General features: G+C 35.5%; 2 protein-coding genes across 5 annotated transcripts in view; one reads left to right on the top strand and one right to left on the bottom strand.

Moving 5' to 3' along the window:
- LOC136830777 (transcription activator GAGA-like) overlaps positions 1-17,495 on the top strand; it is a 131,916-nt gene that overhangs the window by 46,536 nt on the left and 67,885 nt on the right. The gene's annotated exons all lie outside the window — the stretch shown is intronic.
- The window catches only part of LOC136830778 (uncharacterized), a 69,379-nt gene that overhangs the window by 19,006 nt on the left and 32,878 nt on the right, over positions 1-17,495 (bottom strand). The window contains exon 2 of the mRNA XM_067090688.1: positions 7,105-7,177. The gene's annotated coding sequence lies outside the window, so the exon portion shown is untranslated. The remainder of the gene's footprint in view (positions 1-7,104; positions 7,178-17,495) is intronic.

Consider the following 17,495-nt stretch of genomic DNA (forward strand, 5'->3'; position numbering starts at 1 on the left):
TTTGGCCCCGGTGAAGGAGCAGTGGGCCAATCGAGAAAATGTTTGAATCTCTCTCTCTCTCTCTCTCTCTCTCTCTCTCTCTCTCTCTCTCTCTCTCTCTCTCTCTCTCTCTCTCTCTCTCTCTCTCTCTCTCTCTCTCATTAATGGCTAAATGACAATTACTATACACTTTTGGATGTTAAGCCACAAAAAACCATTGGTATCGAATAAACAATTCTTTGGAAATAACTTACCCCCAAAAGAATTTAATATGAGGCATAGATGGGAGTTATTAGCGAGGTCTCGACAAAATGGATGCTTATTGTGGCTGTGCGTGTATGCACTATGTTATGTGTTACCAGTTTTCACACCGTTGTATTAAGTGTATTAATTTTGTTTTATTTAAAGACACGACTTGGTATTATTCATTTGTTCTGATGAAGTGTGTCAAGGAAACTTAATCCAGCGTAGTTTATGATGTAATGCAGTAATAGAAAACGAAATAGTGATAACCGCGTTTAAGAAAACTTAGCATTGGATGGGGGACTATACGAGACTACCAACACTTGTCATTGGAAGCCTTCCAAGCCTTAAGTGTTACGCAAGTAGAAGGGAGGGAAAACGTTTTTTTTTTTTTTTTATTGGGGACGGTTGGATCTGAAATGGTCGAATGATTGTATTAGTAGGCGCTCTGATTGGTTAGATAAAAAGAAACGCTTAGACTTGGGACGTGGCCCATGTCGACCTTTGAGTACGATTATGTTTATTATTATTATTATTTAAAGATCTTGTGACGTATCCATTGGACGATCGACGTACCACCCGGATGGAATTGTAAATTGTGGGGTATAGATAGATATATGCATATAGATAGATAGTGCAGATATGCTGGTAGCCAAGAAGAAAGCGATGGAAAACCAAGGCAGATAGAAAAAAAAAAGCGGAGATAAACATAACGTATAGAGAGTTGTTATGCATGAAAATAAATGCAACGAGGTCGGTTCGATACCTTACTTATGACGTATTTGGTCAGGTGAATGAGGTAGTTAGTGTTTTAGAAGTTTTCAGCACAAGTTTCATCCATGAGTCATCATTTAAGATATGAGTGTGTCAGCGGCCTTTCTTTTTTGCTTTTTCTCACGAGCCACTTCCTTTTACGAGAAACAGAGTCAGAATGTCTACATTTGGTCCTTCAGTGGGATCGTATGCTTTGTAGTGACAAGCGTATCCAGAAAGTGTGAAGAAATCGAGAACTTAAGAGGGTATTGTGTTTATTACAATTACACTTACATATCATATACAAGTATACAATATATATATATATATATATATATATATATATATATATATATATATATATATATATATATATATATATATATATGTGTGTGTGTGTGTGTGTGTGTGTGTGTGTGTGTGTGTGTGTGTGTGTGTGTGTGTGTGTGTGTGTGTAAAAAATATGTCAAGATAGTTATTTTGGGCTTTCATCCCACTCGACGATTTGCTAATTACAAGTTCATAACTTTTCAGCAGTATTTACATATAATCCTTTCTGCTCCGAGAAGTGAGTGTTTTTGCAAAACCTCGCGAGCTTCCGTATAAATTCACTGATGTATATATATATGCGTATGAAATATCATCAATACAGTATTTTCATTAGATGTTAATATACGAAATGTAAAAGAACATTTCGCTGACTTATCGTCTTTTGAAGAAATAGAAATTTGAGAACATAGCGTGACTGAACCCTATGATAATGCAAAACCCCACTAGACACTGGACCGTCATTAGCTGTTTGGAGGTTTTGAACCTCTGGTTTAAATTGAGGGTTGTGAGACGTTTTGCTCTTTTGAAGTTGGAAACAACATTAAGGATTGACAGCGTTGATCCTCCTCCTCCTCCTCCTCCTCCTGCATATCTGCCCCTTTCCCCTTTATCTTTCTATTATTCAATTTCTTTAAGAAGAGACATTGCGAATTGAAGCTCGAGACCGGGGTGCATTGTGTGCAGTGAAGTGTGTTCCGGATGATTACATGTCTTGATAGTATCGAGGAGCGTTTTGTATAAACTCCCCTTTCACGATTCCATTTGTATAATAACCGAGGGATATCCCCGCTCGTCTAATGCGTATTCTGGTACAGAACAACTTATCATTTGACATTTTTCTGTAACATTCTCTCTCTCTCTCTCTCTCTCTCTCTCTCTCTCTCTCTCTCTCTCTCTCTCTCTCTCTCTCTCTCTCTCTCAAATGCTTTATAAAGATGTTACGAGAATATATCCAATTAATATGTTTTTGAACAATTTTTAACCTGCGATTGAAGCAAAATTGATTTATTTAAAGGGCTCAGGTCGTAGTTTTCTCTGTTTAGTTTTTATCGAGATTTTTGGTGAGGTAAACTGAGGATTGTCATGAAAGACATGCTTCACATTCTACTTGCTTGCCGGTGTTGTTTTTTATTTATTTATTTATTTATTTTTTTTTTTTTTGCAACTTGATATGCGTCGATTAATGTCACAGGCCTGTTCATGTAAACAAGTGAAGAATCAAGGGAATGAGGCATTCTTTTCTGAAGAAGCTTACATGACAATTTAATTGCAGTTTTCGTATGTATTTAATAGGAAAAGTGCCCTGAACAGTATTGTGTTGTTGGAAATGTAAACGTTTTAGAATGTGTTGGAAGTCTAGAGAAATTCAAGTAGAGAGAGAGAGAGAGAGAGAGAGAGAGAGAGAGAGAGAGAGTCTCTCTCTCTCTCTCTCTCTCTCTCTCTCTCTCTCTCTCTCTCTCTCTGGAATTTATAAATACTGAGGTAAAAAAGATGAACTACATGAAACGAAACATGAATGTTGTATATTTTGATAGTTTAAAGTCGTGCTTTTATCAGGGTGCTAAAAACCAGGGTAAGATATAGCCTACCGTGATGCAACCCTGATTATACCCGTACAAATACTCACACAAATAATAAATATATACAGTATATACACACATACCTACATGCACTGTACGTGTACGTGTTCATGTGGTTAACTTTATGTAAACAGTAAACTTTGGTTCATAACATGTGCTTTCGTATGTGTTTGTATCGGTAGGAGGGAAACGTACAGTAAGACAAACTGTTTGATCTGGAATCAGAAGACCATAAGCGAGTGTGCTTTGACCAAGCACACGTTCCCACTGTCTGTGCGTGGATATTGCTTCTATATGCGCACGTGAGTTGACTGTAGAGGGGTCAGCGAGGAAAAGTGGACGTTCAAGAGGGAAGTGTGCTTCATTGATGACGTAAGCTGGTTATAGGGTTCCTCTATGATTGTTTAGGTCATTCTGTTTTGAAGAGGGAGGAGTTAGGTCGTTCCTCTATTGCGAGGTTGAGAGCACTTGATGGATGTGTGACTCAACTTTTGAGGTGTCGGCGGTAGGAAGGGAAATGGGCCTCCTCAAGCCTTTGCCACGGTTGAAGCCGTCGGCGGTTTATGCAGTGGCATTTCAGTTTGGCAGCCATAAATAAATGTCGTCAAAATATGTCACCCGTAGACGTGATCACCACATGCTTTACACGTCTGTGGACAGTATTTATGGACCCTGTCGCACCCGAAGTCAGCCTCTTGACTCCATTAAATTCTATTCAGCATCTAATCAAGGTCGTTTTCAAACCGCGGTTTTCTCAAGACGTTAAAGAAAAGAACTAGTCACTTCACTCGATATGCATCACCAGTGCACTATTCGAATAATATTGCTATGAAACTGCAAATATTTTAGGTATGCAAATGCCGCCAAATACCACCCTGTAGAAGGTATGCCATTTGACACCACCCTATTGAGTTTTGTTCAGCCGGTGGCTCTCCAGTGAAGCATGAAGGCCCTGGGTGATTTGGGAGAGCGGGGGGAAGAGGGTGCCTGTTATGACGTAAAGGAATAACGTTCTAGCATTGAGCGGGGTTATTTTCATTGTTAGTGGCACATTAGGTCTGATGATTTCTCAATGAAAGTCAACTGAATAATAGTGGTTAATTTGCAAGATTGTGTTATTCATGGACATTTTGCAGTCTTATGCAGAACACGTTTGGTGCATGTTGCTCTGATCGGTAGCCAACATATGAAGGTTAAAAACAAGTCAGTAAAAAATGCGAACGGTATCGAGAATATAAATTTTTGTTTATAAATGCATATCAGACTAAGTTATTCCGCTTCATTTTTGAGGGAATGTTATGCATAAAATTTCTCCAGTAATACACACACAACAAACACACACACACACACACACACACACACACACACACACACACACACATGTATGTACTGTATGTATAATTGTGTGTATATATATATATATATATATATGTGTGTGTGTGTGTGTGTGTGTGTGTGTGTGTGTGTGTGTGTGTGTGTGTGTGTGTGATGTGCGGCGTAAGGGGCTCCTCTTAAATCCTGCCTCCCTTCTTTCCTTGGTCTTCGCAACTCGTTCCTTTTTAAAAAAACAGATTCCTCATCTTGAACCACTTTTCCATTACTCTCTCTAGCCTATTAAGGATAAGCCTGCTCAGTATTATCGTCACGACTGTCGCAAGGGTAATGCATCAATGGTCACCTTTAATATGTACCTTTGCTTTGACCTCCAAATTCCAGTCATCGGACTTGTTTCATCTTCCCATATTTTACTAAACATTTTTAAGTTTCCTTATTACTGATTTCACCTCAAAACCCGCGAATCATTCATCAATACATTCTGGTCTCTTTCAACTTCAGGTGTATTAGTCAAAATATTCCCCTGATGTCTGTTGTTCATGACTTGGCAAAAATCTTCTCTCCAGCATTTTTCCGTGTTCTTCTGATGTTATTAATGACCATGCATCTCTTTAATGGACGTTTTCTTCTTTTTCTTCTCACCCTGGATATATTCTGTAGGATTACCCTAACGCCAATACCACTGAATACCTTGCTTGGTCACCATAATCCACTTATTTTCCAGAAATTCCATCTGCTCTCGCTTGGCGCTTCGTTCAGTTCTCACACACACACACACACACACACACACACACACACACACACACACACACACACACACACACACACACACATATATATATATATATTTATATAATGTGTGCGTATGGAAATGAAGCATTGTTAGTATGTATTAATACTCCCAAAAATATTAATCAGAATGAAAATTATCTTCAAAGTGCCAAAATGGAATATTCAGTATTTATCATATCCGTAATATCCTCTACAAATTTATCTATCTGTGTATCTATCTATCTATCTGCATCTGTGCATATGTATAAACACACACGCATACACACACTTACACATCACATACAAATCATTGAAGAATATTAGACATATCATTAAATTCGGCACAGTTTGAAGGTGTACTTCCAAGAGATTATTCTTATCTCTGTTATGACAGTATGGTATCTGTTGTTTTTTCCATTATACATGTGTATGTATATATATATATATAATATATATATACATATATATATATATATATATATATATATATATATATATATATATATATATATATATATATATATATATATATATATATTTAACACGTGCCTACATTTGTGTGTGTTTATCTGTGCAAAAGAGGCTGCCATTTTTTTTACACATTGTCTCTCAGATTCCTAATAGAAAAACACGAGATATTTTAGTAGATCACGAGGACATCAAGAATTATGTTCTACATACATAACGCTGTAAGGCTTCCGACAGCTTCCCAAAAATGGTTCGACGTGCATAGCTGCTTTGGCTATAGAGCTCTCTCTTGGTTAGGTGAATCCCTCAACACACGTGCGCGTGGTTTTTAGTAGTAAACGTTCAACGTTTGTGTGTGCGTATTTGCGTACGCAGACACACACACACATATATATGTATGTGTGCGTGTGAGTATGTGTATATATATACAGTATATATATGTATATAAGACTTTTTATCACATCACCGTGATTCATATACAATCAGAATTCCCCTTCGGTAACATATATGAAAATATATTATTTCCGAGGTAGAGCGAATTGGATATTAAAGGACGTTTGTAGCTCACTGATTGTTTATGTATATATATGTATGTATGCTTATGACATCCTATTCTTCATTTTCTGGAATATTAATCCCAAATTATTGTTATTGTTGTATTGTACAGTTTTTTATAATTGCATTTTATTGGCTATAACTAGGCTGAAATTTGATAGTTTATCACCTTCGAGATCAAAGCAAAATAATCCCATTGTTATTTTAAGCCTAAGAGATCACTTGTAAGAGTACATTGGTCACGTGTTGCACATGCCGCCTGGGAGACGCTGGTTTTTAGTAAAGTACTTGTTAGACAGGAATATCATGTGCGGTGTTTCGTTTTTTTTATTTTATTTTTTTTTTTTTTCATGTCAAGTTTTGTTGTTTGATTGTGACATGTATACCGGTAATGGACATTTGGGAATGACGGTAAAGAATGTTTAACTTAGAATCAAACATTCTGTTTGCTTTTTTTATATATAATAATAATTTATATTTTTCGTTTATATATCTTTGCACGGTTGATCTAAGTAATTCACGGATTACATTGAGCATACGCAGTAAGTACAATTCTTAAATTAAAAAAAAATAATTATTTTATTATCTTAATTTTGGCTGGTAATTCCGAGTTATTAATGAGTAACGGTGATCATGTGAACAGTGCGGTATGTATAAACGCTGAGGTTCAGATGCGTCCATGTATTTAAAGTCGCTTTGTAAAGTTATTAGCTGGCTTTTTGTTTGCGTTTATGGAGTGTATTAATGATCTGCTCAACATTTCGTGCGTCACCAACTATATTTACTTTATAGATGCTTTTACTAGTTTGTGAACATTTGAATGATGGAAAATTGCGATACACCAAATTCGATGTTAACACATAAATATGTACTTATTATTTCAAGATAAAATTTTTCCTTGGCATCTTAATGTCTTTCCTTTTAAAACCCAGCTGTCAGCTTAACTCAGGTATGTCTATTTGTCATTGTTGTAGATGTTTTGTGGTGAAGCTCTAGAATAGTTTCCCATTTTTAGTAGGTCTACATCTAATTTCTTTAGCGAAAGAGAAAATAGGCAATTTCGCAATTGCAGTGGTTTAGGAATACTCACTTGAAGTGGATTCCTGAAACAGACGAAAATCTGGAGTTGGATGGTTCTTGGTGTGCTTCCAGCAGCTGTGTGTCTGTGAAGTAAGAAATGGTAAATTATTAGATAAATATGCATATTAATTAGCTCATATTGGCTTTAAATGTATTTAAAGTGCGTAACGTAAATGTAATTTTTATTAACCATATCATTAATAAATATTGATAAATATTTCATTGAATATTTTCAGTGAATGTCAGTCTTGTTTATATATATATATATATATATATATATATGAGTATCCTCATTGCTGAATATATTTTGTAATGGACTTCAATCTTATTCAATAAATTGAAAGGTAACGAACTTACAAAGAAATCTTAAGCCGGACCCTGAGTAAATGGATCGCTTATATGGCTATGAAAGACGTCCCAAATTACAGTAATTTTCGTAATTGTTGGGATTCCGTTATTTTGCCTACGAACTCTGCTAACAAATGATTTAGCAACGGTAATAGAAAGATGAAAACTAACTTTCTTATTGCGACCCTGGTTTTTTTTATGTCTTTTGTGGTTTTTCGAGACAAGTTTCGAAGCTTTAGTTTTGTTTATAGTCGTAGCTAAATACGAAAAGACATAAGGGGAACCATCATAGCGCCGCTGAATAAACTGGTCGTAATACTATGCTAATCATTGAGAGAGAGAGAGAGAGAGAGAGAGAGAGAGAGAGAGAGAGAGAGAGAGAGAGAGAGAGAGAGAGAGAGAGAGAGAGAGAGAGAAACAAATATTTAATTCCGACCTATACCAGAAATTGCACTTAAGTTCTAAAAATGCTTTTAAATGATTAGGTAATAAATTGATTTTATTATCAGAGATTGCCAGATATCGGGTATTACCAGGAACACGTTTTCCTAGATCTCTGTATACCGACATAGTAAATGGATTTCCCGATTTATTTTTCAAGAGGCCGGTGAGTCGATCAAAAGTAGGTCTTTGTATGATAAAATGCTACTGGTTATGCCTCTCATTATTATCGCTGATTGCTTTGGGTGAAAGGGGTGGGTGAGTGGAGAGTGCTTGGGTGGAACCCTTCAGGAATTGAAGGGTAAGAGGGAGGTAAGGATTAGATAGCGTGGTTAAATGAAAGAGGATTTGGAGAAGACGCATCAAGGCAACCGACCCCGTAGCTTAGGGACATCGCTGTTGATAAAGACGATTGCCTTCTATTCATGACATAATTACATTTTCTAAAGAGATTAAATTCAAAATGTCTTCGTTATTTTAGTCGAACCGTTCATATATAATAGAGACACCTTGAATTACATTAATAAAGATTTAGCTGTAAAAAATTTGCTAATTTGAAAGAAGTTGCTCGAATTTGTATGAAAAGGATTATATATATATATATATATATATATATATATATATATATATATATATATATATATATATATATATATATATATATATATACTTGACTATAAATGTCGTTTAATATCCAAATCGGTGATACTCCTGACGTACAGCTAATTGGATGTTAAACGACATTTGTAGGTTAAATTTTGTGATCATAGAAAAATGTAACAGTGTATGTGATAAAAAATCATTTTATATACTGTATATATACATGTATATATATATTTATATATGTATATAACTATGAAACACCCAGATGTCGGCATCCATCAGAATAATCTGTTGTAGTATTGATACTCATCCATGTATTCATTCACTCACTCCCTTGTGTTTTATGCCTTAATGTGACCCATAGCTGTTGGAATGAGGCCCTCCACCACGTTAAACTGTAAGATAATTCATATCTTACGAAAATGCAATCCTACTTAACCATCGTGTTTGAACGGTTGAGTGCAGTCATCTTCAGCACCCAAGAAAGATGACATAGTATTCGGATATCTTTTCCTCTGATTGAAGACCGATACTTCGCCGAAAAGGAATGCACGTTGCAAGTCCATGTGCTGAGTCTATAATAGAACAGACTGACAGTTTAAGCCAATAAAATTTCTTGCGTTTTCTTCAACGCAATTATTTCTATATTTTGTTTTGTTTGATGTTAAGTCTCTCTCTCTCTCTCTCTCTCTCTCTCTCTCTCTCTCTCTCTCTGAGATTTAAGATTCATTTAAAAACTTGAATGATAAAAAGGCTGTTGGTTTTTTCAACTGGCAAGTTTTGGCATCAAAGAGACGCGATGTTTTGTCGACGAATTTCTCACGAAATGTGATATGATTTTCTTGAGGTTTTCCCATGCTTTATCTTCGAGCGGAAATAGTTCTGGTGTTACATCATTGTTATACCTTAGCAGACTCTCGTCGGTAGCCTACTTCAGGCTTATCGGATTCGAAAAGTTAATCGCTTCTGTTGGTTTGGGATAGAATACCAAAGTGTTTATCGATTCTGAGTACAATTGTTGGAATAACAATGTTCTTGTAGCACAGTGATTTATTATTGTTATTATTATTGTAATAAGTATCACTCATTTGTCATAAAAAAGTTTCAGTTTTTATTATGCTTTGTTGAGATTCTGTCCCTTAAAAATGAAACACACAAACGGGGGTGTCTGAAGCCGAAAAGAAATTTGATCGGAGGTATCAAGTCGTCTTCAATGGCTTGTATTCCTGTTTCATTTTTTACCTTCATTCCTCTGGAGGACAATCGATCTGTCTTTCTTTGCTATCAAGAGAATCACCCGCAGTATCTTCCTCTTTGCCAAAAAAAAAAAAAAAAAAAAAAAAAGTCCTCTCACGTTCCTGTGCTATTATATCCACGTGGTTTCAGTGGTACTTGCTTGCATGTGATATTTTATAGGAAGGTTTTTATGCTTTTTCTTTTAAATTTCGTATCATGGATGTATCATATGTTTTTCTTTGGACATATTTTAGCATTTGTATATTACTGGGTGACGTTTAGGTACTCTCTCTCTCTCTCTCTCTCTCTCTCTCTCTCTCTCTCTCTCTCTCATGCACGCACGTGTGGATGCAAATGTTTTTAGGATAATTTCTTGTAATATTTGTGTGTGTGTTTTTGTGTATATATATATTATATATGTACATGTATATGTATATGAATATTGTATATGTACAGTATATAGGTGTAATATAGTTACGAGAAAGTAAAATCTAGACTGTTTAGACACAACCAGATTAACGTAGTAGAGCTGTAGAAACCTCCTTGCAAAAGTAATTTCAACAAAAGAGAAATTCTTGTATTAAAGATACAACGCAGTGAGAAAGTGTTCCATTGGTGGAGGGTGAACGACATGAGGGTATGATTAGAACAGTTGATGCTTGCGTGATCGTTACAAAGAACATGGGTTAAAAGGCTTTATAAAAGTGAAATTTGACGGACAGCACAGGGCTTATGACGAAGCTACGGTAAACTGCCAGTTAGCTCTGACAACAACTGAAATTGGACATTGAGACTTCTCTTTTTCTAAATGTCCGTCGAAAGCAGAGGGGAGGTATATTTGTATTTAAGGGTGATGTCTAATAATTAACTCTGAAGAGCCAGTAGGTGGATTCTACCTAATTTTGATAAGACCTGAAATTTGATCTTCCTATGGTGTTTACTTTTATGCTCAGAGTGCTACTAGATTTCATTTTTTTATTGTTTGAATTCAAAATTCCCTATATACAGTGCAAGACAAGAACAAGGGAAATTTATCTAGGTAGTGTTTAACCGCATCCAGTTCCGCCTGCCTCTGTTCTAGACTACGGAGTTCCTTGCTAACGTTTACAGAGGAGATTAAGCGAGGTTTACAGCAAAGTTGAGACTATTTGTTAGAGTAGAATATAGAATTTAGACCAAAGGCCAAGCGCTGGGACCTATGAGGTCATTCAGCGCTGCAAGGAAAATTGAGAGTAAACGGTTACAAAGGTGTAACAGGAGGAAAACCTCGCAGTTGCACTATGAGACAATTATTGGAAGAGGGTGGAAAGTAAGATGGAAGGGAGAATATGAATGGAGGTACAGTAAAAGGAACGAAAGGGGTTGCAGCTAGGGGCCGAAGGAACGCTGCAAAGAACCTTAAGTAATGCCTACAGAGCACTGCGTGAGGTGCACTGACGGCAATACCCCCCCTACGGGGAAGACCAAGTTGTTGAAAGTAACGTCAATTTGTGAAGAGTATAAAAATTAGTTTGTCAGAGTAGAAAGAAAGACGTAGAGAAAACGAAATCAGGTTTACAGTTGCCAGCCGTAGGGAATCGGACAAATGTGGTAGCAAACTGTATTAAGGGTACAAGTTTCAATCTTGTAAGGTAGGTCGTGGATGAAGAAGCTCAGTTATCATGGCCTTTTGCCAACCATGTAAAAAATCTTGGAAAGTCAGACTCACTCTCTCTCTCTTTAAATGAGAACAGCACTGTATAATTGAGAGGATACTTGCTTACACACGAGGCTTTTGTTTACGGCTGTTCTATGAGTAAGAACCGTGCTGGCGTTACATAAACAACAACAACAATAACGGGCTTTTTGTTTATATCATATGCTCGTCACATGGGTAAATGACAGCGTGTAATCAGTGCCCATTCGTATCTGTGACGCAACTAGAAAAATATGCGGCCGCCATACAGTGAGCAAGTCTTAGGGCGACAACTGATAACGGGGGATTAAGGGACCCTCATCAAATCGATAATTCGCGAATCAAGATAACTGTAACATCCCGGGTCTCCGATACAAATTGTCTCCCCTTAGCATCGCTGAATCTCTCACGATGTTTGGTAAACAGACTCTGCTGATATCGACAGTTCGAGATTATAGCGCCTAGTTTGGTAATGATGACTGGGATATGCGCACCGTGTCATGGGAGTGAGTATTCGAAATGGCTTGAAGCCGCTTCCTGTCACACACTGTACGATTGCGCATGCGTGAATTTAAGTTGTATAATTTTTATTGGAATAGGATTTTATCCATAAGAATGTAGTTCTTTCATCCTTAGTGGGAGTTAGGTTTTATCCACGCATTTAGATTTGGTTTTCAACTGTAAATGTGATACGGTTGGCACCCTTAAGTAAGATATGGTTTTTAACCTCTTATATAAATTAGGTTTTCAAACTAAAAGTATATATATATATATATATATATATATATATATATATATATATATATATATATATATATATATATATATATATATATTATAAAAAGCCGTTATTCCCAAAAACGATGGCAGCCGATCGAGACTACAAAGTCTACCCCAGTTGCCAAATCAAAGTCCTTCAAAAGAAGGCATCACGGCGACCCCATATAAAAATGTGAACAAGCGGGGAAGAAGACTAATTAGGTATTAAACGGTAACATAAGATAGGCTTTTACACATTGTATGAATTAGAATAAGGGGTTTAACCACAAAAATGCATCAGTTTTTTAATCACAAGCTTGAAATAGGATTTTATTCACGCACATATACTATAAAACAGATTTTCAACTCCAAGCATAAAATAGGCTCTGGATAGTAATTATGAATTAGGTCCAGTCGAAAGGCTTCATCATGCAACAGTGCAAAACACTCCAGTCAGGGTCAGGAGAGATGCATCAAAGTTTGGCCTTGGGCCATATGTCTGAATTGGCATAAATACAGGTTGATGTCGACGCTTCATATCAGTAAATCAATTGGTCATTGACATAACTCATAGACATGCCAGTTGGCATGGCTGGTATACCCTAAGCTAAGGACCAGAGTAGGCACGTGGATTTTGAAATCATCCAATATTATTATGACCTCCGGTCTCTCTCTCTCTCTCTCTCTCTCTCTCTGTCAATGTGTATCATTTATGCTTACGTTGTCGTATTAGTTGGTTTTGCCTTGACTCAGGAAAAAGCTAGTTGTTATGCCTGACCTTATTAAGGCCAGCACTAATAAGGATTCAGGACAGAATTTGCGAATGTGTTGACGCATACAAATATTATATATATATATATATATATATATATATATATATATATATATATATATATATATATATATATATATATATATATATATATATATATACACACACACACATACACACACACACACACACATATATACATATATATATATATATATACACTGTGCGTAATCATCATATAATATTCCTTCTGTAATATAATACTGCATTCTCTTACAGTTGGTTAGTGTTGAAATTGTTTTTAATAATTCTTTTATCTTTCACTGCAAAGTCTGATATTTTGTGTGAAGCGAAGGTATTTGATTAACATGTTACAAATGCACAGCAGTTAATGTTGTATGAATTTTACCTTTGTTTAATTGCAAGTTAAAATTTTCAGATCTCAACTACGTAAACAGTAAACCTTGACAAATTTCTTTTCTTCTTCTATATACACGTATACTATGGTTGTAAAATTGCACAGAACATGTAATCATTCACTCTCCGCCCATCTCAGCAAGTGTAATTATCCACGAAATATTTTGTTATCAAAAGTTGGTTGTGTGACGCTGACGTTTTAATCCGATCCCCACCAGAAGGCAGGATGACCACCGTCATTGTCATGCTGATTCGCTGAATTATCTCTTCTTGTGTTGCTAAGTTACGTTGCCTGAGATCCCAGGTCTTCTCTTGTTGTATACATACGGTATTGTTGTTGCTCTTGCCTTGTCTCTGTCTTTTGGCATGATTCTTGTTGCTCGTGACTCGCTTAGGTTTCTCTGACGTAACTTTTTATCATTTATCCCGTGTAATTTCGTCATTTTCATTCATTCTCTCAATTAAAATGAGACTCTCATAAAGGCAGTTTGCCCAGCACTGCTTCAGTTCCTTATATTATTATTATTATTATTATTATTATTATTATTATTATTATTATTATTATTAGTTGTTTAGTTGTGGCATACATATTGTTGGTCATGCTTTGGTGTTAAATTTTATTGTATTATTATTATTATTATTATTATTATTATTATTATTATTATTATTATTATTATTATAAACATTTGTGACATACATATTGTTGGTCATGCTTTGTTGTTAAATTGTATTTTATTATTATTATTATTATTATTATTATTATTATTATTATTATTATTATTATTATTATTATTATTATTGGAAAGAGAAACCCACAAGATTCCTGTGTATAACTTGTTTACTCGTAAATATTTACATGTTACTTTTAAACTCGAGCACTTTCATGTCAATTAGGACCTGAAAGTACTCGAGTTTAAAAGTAACATGTAAATATTTACAAGTAAACAAGTTATACACAGGAATCTTGTGGGTTTCTCTTTCCATCTTCAGAAGAAAACTGAAATAAGTTTTTGTTTGGTTGATTATTATTATTATTATTATTATTATTATTATTATTATTATTATTATTATTATTATTATTATTATTATTATTACAAACAGTTGTGGCATACATATTGTTGGTCATGCTTTGGTGTTAAATTTTATTGTATTACTATTCATAATGACGTACTCTGATAGGTATATTTAAGTCAGCGGGTGATTACGTAATCCCTTTATGTAACACAGAAACAGAGTAATATTTAGAGTTGAGTACAGCGCCGCACCGCTTGGTTTGGGAAACAATAATTTTAAAGGTTGTGTAATTATTCTTGGCAAACCCTTACCCCCACGAACTGTCAATATATTTTCCGATAAACTTCGTTCCGAGGACATTAATAATCACGTTGTGGACCAGTTTTTATGAGGTAATGTTGATAGAATTTATTCCCTAATTAAATGGAGAAAAAACAACTTAACTGGTATCAACGGCAAACAACATTCAGGTTCCACTTGCTGCTTTGATGGAGATGACTATGAATTTGAATGGTGAAAGTTTTGAAAGTTGAAAAAGTTTAAAACTGCTAAACTCTTTAAAAGATATTTTGGAATAAAATAGGCAAATTAGTGTAAACAAATAAAAGTCAGCCAAGCTAGAAAGCGAAGGCGCTGTGTTTTGGCAAGTGTTTTTGGATTTCCAGCATAGAGACTGTCCCACATTTTTAAATCACTTGTTATTGCACAATTATCTCGAATTCATAGTCAAGTTCTCTCTCTCCCTTTCTCTTTCGTATGAGTAGCACATTCTTGGCCTGATAATTTTTAACCTTGATTAGCTAACGTCATTGAAGTAGGTGCAGACTGATGCCAAGTCCTATAATTATGTTCTTGGCACTTGTTCCGCACGTGTACTCCAGGATTCGTGTTTATCTTTTTTCTTTGTAGCTTCTATTCAATATCACAACGTTTTTAAGTCTTCGTTACCACACATCGAATGAACTGCGTTACTTATACTCCTGCTGAAACGGTGAGAGTTACACAAGCACGATGTTATGTTTATTTATGTGTATACACAAACATGTTCGCACATAGAGAACCGCCGTTTCTGCAATACTTCATTTTTGAAAGGAGTGTGTATATTGTAAGGGACTTGTTTTGGTTTCAGAGCGAGTCTTTTGCCTCTTTGTTGCAGCTGTCCCTAGTTAGGTGTTTTATCACCTAATTCAACATTCTTGGTTGCGAATGTTTAAGCTGTATTTTGTCTTTTTTACCCTATTTGACGTTTAATGTGACGTTGCTTTTGGAAGTCACTTACACACACACACACACACACACACACACACACACACACACACACATATATATATATATATATATATATATATATATATATATATATATATATATATATATATATATATATGTATTAGATACATACGCTTATGTACACATATTTGTTGTTACTGTAATTAATGAAAAATTCTAGATCCATTCATCGAAAATGTAATTTACAAATCACAATTTTCCTGAACATATTCTTGGGCCAAAACTTGACGCAAAAAATTGAATAGAAATCCAGCAATTGCATTCTGATTATTTGACAGACAGACAGACAGACATACAGACAGACAGATCGTTGAATACATAAGACCCAACTTCACGAAACTCTGGAAAAGAAATCTCGGAGGAAGGTCTCAAGTGCCCATCGTCACCTTACATAGCAGCATACACTGTCTTCTCATTATCTTTTCTAGCTCTAGACACATTTTTATTATGAAAGGACCAACAAAAAGACAGAGCTCAAGTTGGTGTACTTGAGCATTACCTGGCGAGATGCTCTTAGCTATGTGAAGGTTTCACTGTTGATACTCGACATCCTATAAGTTGTTGCTCCTTCAAGCGTCTTTTCTTTCACGGGAAGAATCTCTTGAGCATTTTTTTGTTGGGTTTATTTTTTATGAAGTAGGACAATCTTGAGATGGGGTAGTGTTCTTTTCTTTCAAGAAATGCCAGTAAGCTTTTGTTTATTTGTATAATAGAGAGACTATTAAGGGACATTAACCCGTCTGCTTTTTTTCGTTTGCCTTGTTTTTTTAATATTTATGCTAGATAATGTAGGTCACCTCATGGTAAGTGGGTTTTAATTTCATAAATGTTGGTTCGTTATCTTATGCGAAGGGCATTGTCAAGAACAATTCAGTGCCTCTGTCTAACTAACTCGGGCCCGAACAAAAAAAACGAAAAATAGAAAAAAACTGGGGGAAGGGAGAAGCAAAAAGCCACTTTTAATCCTAGTGGATTCTCTCTCTCTCTCTCTCTCTCTCTCTCTCTCTCTCTCTCTCTCTCTCTCTCTCTCTCTTTCTTCCCCCATTTGCAGAAAATAAACTACTGTACAGTCATCGTAATGATCATTATTGCCTCTCCAGACACCACAAATAATATCCCAGATAAAATATAAGGAAGTAAGTTATCACATCCTATACATACTCTTAAGTTAACAGGCGACCACCTGGTGTCTGGTGTGTATGAGGGAGCGTGTAATTGAAGTATGGCGTTGAAAGTAATGTGTGTGTGTGTGTTTTTTGCCGGGTCTACCGCTGTTTATATGGGTGAGGCTTGGTGAATGAAAAGTTGGTTAGTTTTTACGAAACGCGAGTATCTACAAAGTTTTGGGATTTTTAAGTTATACGCCATTTTTACCGTGACGTGAGAACAATTTTTTTTTTATGAATGTAGTCTTGAATTTGTTTGTTGTTTTTTTTTTCATTTTTCTCATATTTCTTATTACCAAAATACCACATTTCTTGTGTATACATTTGAAACTTCTCTATTTTTACACAGCCGTACTTCAAATTTTTTATGGCGATATTTTTGACAGATGATGTATACAGTATAGCAGCATCGATGTATACAGTATAGTAGCATCCTTTATGCAGAGTACGCTTTCTTTCTAGTATAGTATCAAGATGAAAAGCCTGTGTGTCTTAAGATATAGTCTCGGAAAGTCCGAAAACTACTTTCCTTGCCTTTTGTATCAGTATCCTAAAGAAAAAAAAAAAAAATTTCTCCCGCTCTCTTACTGGCATTTTCGTCACATCCTGAAGAATAATGAAGTAGGTTAAACTCTTAGTCATCTGAGATTAGAGATACGTCATCCAGATGTTGACGTCTA

This window comes from Macrobrachium rosenbergii, chromosome 47 (genome assembly GCF_040412425.1).
Source record: "Macrobrachium rosenbergii isolate ZJJX-2024 chromosome 47, ASM4041242v1, whole genome shotgun sequence".
Classification (NCBI taxonomy): Eukaryota; Metazoa; Arthropoda; class Malacostraca; order Decapoda; family Palaemonidae; genus Macrobrachium; species Macrobrachium rosenbergii.